This window comes from Nannospalax galili, unplaced genomic scaffold (assembly GCF_000622305.1).
Source record: "Nannospalax galili isolate Female #2095 unplaced genomic scaffold, S.galili_v1.0 scaffold284, whole genome shotgun sequence".
Lineage (NCBI taxonomy): Eukaryota > Metazoa > Chordata > Mammalia > Rodentia > Spalacidae > Nannospalax > Nannospalax galili.
In genome coordinates, this window is record NW_008354281.1 from 3,942,328 (window position 1) to 3,946,593 (window position 4,266).

At 32.9% G+C, this 4,266-nt stretch overlaps 1 protein-coding gene and 1 pseudogene across 1 annotated transcript in view; both read right to left on the minus strand.

Annotated features, from left to right (window-relative positions):
* LOC115067430 (oxidation resistance protein 1-like) overlaps positions 1-4,266 on the minus strand; it is a 391,627-nt gene that overhangs the window by 348,020 nt on the left and 39,341 nt on the right. The gene's annotated exons all lie outside the window — the stretch shown is intronic.
* Positions 1,426-2,879, minus strand: LOC103748758 (annotated as a pseudogene).

Sequence of the window (4,266 nt, forward strand, 5' to 3'; positions counted from 1 at the left end):
AAATTAGTGGAGAATAACAAAATTTGAGAACTCATCAAGCTGATTTTATACATATATAATCTTCCAAGAAATGCATTGGACCTGATGATTCCCCCAAAAGAAGTACCTACTACTTCATACAATGGATAAACATGATGCAACCCTAATGTAGGGTATGGAAAATTTTCAGAAAATTGAGGATAAAGAGAAATTCCTAAAAGCTTAAATAACTATTTAAAAACTATTAAACTATTAGATAACAGAAAACACAATACTTTTCAGTTACTGAAAAAAGAAAATGGAGAAATGCCTTTCAAAATTTGGATATGGGAGAATTTTTTTCTAAACTTTATTCTTATAATCAAATCATTTAATATATGAAACAGGAATACAGATATTTTCACAGCATATATTATTTCAAAAATGGACCACCAATTATGTAACCTTTCTCTGTGTGTTAAAAGGACATGCTTGACAAAACTTAGGGAGGCATATTAGTTACATTTCTGATGCCATGAGAGACACCAGACCAAGGCAACTTATAGAAGGGAGAGTTTACTTGGCTTATGATCCCAGAGGTTTAGAATCCATAATGGAGGAGGAGGCATGGTGGCAGAGGTGGCTGAAGCAGAAATCCCAGTGATCACATCTTCGAGCAGGCACAAGAAGCAGAGAGGGACTGGAAGTCTGGCAAGGCTTAAGAACTCTCAAAGCCAGCCCCCAATAACTTGTAAGGCCACACCTCTTAAAGCCGCCTAAAACAGTGCCATAAACTGGGAAAATAATGTCCAAATACTTGGAGCCAATGGGGGACATTTTCATTCAAACCACCATATAAGTAAATCAAGAGAGGCAAACACTTAAGACCCAAAGGGATGGCAATGGGGATTCAAGACAAAAGAGAAGCTTTATGTGGCAAAGGCTCAGCACAGCTACAGAATAACTCATCAGATCAGAACCAGGAGACAGATTGCAATGTATGAGGAATGTCTGTAGAAAACAAAAACAAAAACTGACAGAATAACTGACCTGAAAGAAGTTATGTCAGAGAAGTTATACTACTAATAAAGAGCTTAGAAATGAGTTTTTTTTTTCAAATATCTATTTAGATTGAGAAATGAAGTCACTTTAATAAACAAAGGACAAAAAAATGGCCAGCATCTTGGTACATATACAGAATCCATGTGACAAGATACACCATCCAGTTATCACCTTAAAACTCAGAATACATTGATACATATCATAAACAGTAGTGAAATTATGAAAACTTTACTATTGAAATGATAAAAATAATAGGAATGCTCATTATTATAATTTCAGCTAACATGCTTGACAAGTATTCCCCAAGAACATAAGGAAATGAGAATGTACATAGAGATCAGAAGCTAGAAGTTATTAATGTAAGCACAATTACTGCCTTGAAGGCTTTCTTATTTGTTGCTCCAGGAATAATTTCAATTATACATGAAGATTATTGCATATCCAGTGGCCTCTGCTTCAAAGATATGAGAGAAATGTTAAAAGTGATCAGTAATAGGAACTTTTGATTTTTTTTTACTGGCCATGTCTAGAAGAAATCATTAAAAAATACTTTGTTAGAGTTCCTGTTCCGTTTCTTAATGTGTTTAAAATATTTCATGATACTATTCTCAGGCATATATCAATTACTTAACTCTAAGAAGACAGTTCCTGTTTTTGTTTTGTTTGTTTGTTTGTTTTGGTTTTGTTTTAGGTTTTTTGTTTTTTTGGTTTTGGTTTTGTTTTTGTTTTTTTTTTAGGTAATGTGGAACTGAAATAAGTATTGTTTGAGATGTAAACAACACATTTGATGTTTAGATAAACATCTCATATTTGAAAGCCAAGAGCAGAGATCTGATCTCAACCATTTGAAGCTTCTTCCTGTCTGGACCTGTAAGAACTGATCCATGATGTCACTGCTCACGTACACAGCTTCCTACAGAAGTCCAAAGTGGGAATGGACTTGGACCAGCCAGTCCACCAGGATGGCTCACATACATCTGAGTATATATCTTCCATCTATGACATGTGGGTAATTAATTGGTCTGTAAATCTCAAGCTGACTTAGATATTGGTAGACATCCTCCAGGTAGTCACTGGTAGAGTTGAGGGTTCTCTCAGTCCTTGTAATCAGTATCTTCAATTTGGCCAAACAAAGCATCTAAGAAAGCTTGGCAGAGGTTTTCTTCCTTCAGGGGGACATCTTCAGGAATGAGAGAAGAACCCTTTAGGGCCAACATTCCACCTGTACAGGTTGCACAGAAGCAGTAGATTTCAGTGGTTTAATGACATTTTGTTACTTTGGTAGGTTGAATTGATATGCTGGCAATCTGACCGTTCTCAGCTACTGGAGCTGCTCTGGTTCTAATTTTGTTTTCAAATTCTTCTAAAACTGCCTGTCAAACATTCACATAGCTCTAGCTTTCAGATTAAGTCATGTGTCAATATTCTTCAAATCACTGGACACATTAAGGCATTGGAGAAGTGCCACGAGGGCTAAGAAGACAGCAGTGCCAGGCCACCAGCAGAGGTATCTCTGTCCAAGTCTAGGCCCTGGTGGCACAGTATCATTGGGCTCCATCAGCCCCCCTGCCAATCCAATGCAATTCTTGACAGCATACATAAATATTTCTTCCATCGTGTTAAATTCACCTGGAATTCTAATATGTTATCTAAAGGTAACCTTGTAGTAGCTGAAAGGACCATCATTTCATTTCTCTATATAACATATTCTCATTTCCTTATATTCTTGAGAAATACTTGTCAAGAAATGAGTTTTTAAAGGACAGAAGGAGTGCATTGCTTTATTAACTCAAGGGAAAATAAAGCACGTAAGAGGAAAGAAATGTAATCATACAATCACCTGTGGAGACCGTCATCATTGCTATAATATGAGCACTAAATACTTATTTAACTGAACGTTGACATAATTGACTAAAAAATGCAAGAAAATAAATTTTAAAATGATTCCCATCTCCCATAGCAGAAAATTACATACAATATACAAAGTAACAACCTGTATGAAGGAAGGCCTAAGGATAAATCCAGTACAGTGAGGAAAACAGACCCAGTACCACTACATTTGGTTGTAAATCTGTAAAACTAATGACATGTACACATGGCATATGTATTAATTTCATTAAAAAGTCAGCAGATTTAAAAATCAAATTTAACTGACTTTCTCAAAGACTTAAAATGCTGTATCTAGTAAAATACAGAAAATCTTCTATATGTAAACATATTGGGAGAAAAACCAACTGTGTCTTCAAAATGAGAAGATAATAATCTCAATAAAATAAATTCATTTTCTCCAGAATTTCTGATATATTTTTAATTTGTTAAATGTTAACACTGCATATATCATTTCATAAATAATGAGAATCTTTTTAGGTTCATTAAAAATAGTTTGAGTCTCATATTCTAGAATGTGGTCCTTGCATTTTTCTATGTAAATACTCTATATGATATATATAAATATGCATATAATAGATAAATGTGTCTATACATATATACAAATATATTCATATATGTGTAAATATATACAAAATGGCCTTGCACATAGATACATACATATTGCTATTTAAGGTTTGGATATACGCTCATGAATGATAATATTAGTAAGACTGTTGAACATTTTTACTTTATTGTTCTGAAAATGTTTTTCTCAGTGTAAGAATTTTTTTTTAATATATTGCTTTTATTTATTTTTATTTATATATATATTTTTTTTAATTAGAAGAAGCATTTAATTACAACAGCATTAACCTATTCAATAACATCATTTATTGATGGGAAATTTAGAAAGCTCATCAATTTTAATATTATTTTGAGTGAAGACCACAGCCAAATATTTCAATAAATATGCAGATTTTTTCAATAAATACATATTTCTTCCAAAGTACACATGCTCTAAGTTTTAAAACTTTTGGTTCCATAAGTTACACATCACTTATTTTCCAGATAAGTATGTTGACTTTCTTGCTGACAAGTTTTAAGAGAGGACATGTTATAAGAAACTTATGGATTGCATGAGAATATTTACTTGTATCTAATGAACAAAATAAGTTTATTTACAAAAGGATACAGAAGAGGTTTTATTGGAAATACAAATTGCTGCTAATAAGTGATTTAAACAATTCTTTCTTGTAGGAGACCATGCCTGCATATACTACCTTCCTATAAGCAGTTTCTCACAGTAGTTCAGTTTAAGTCATAATATGTATCAAACTAAAAAAAAAAAATTTCTGTCTTATTCTGCTGACAATTTAT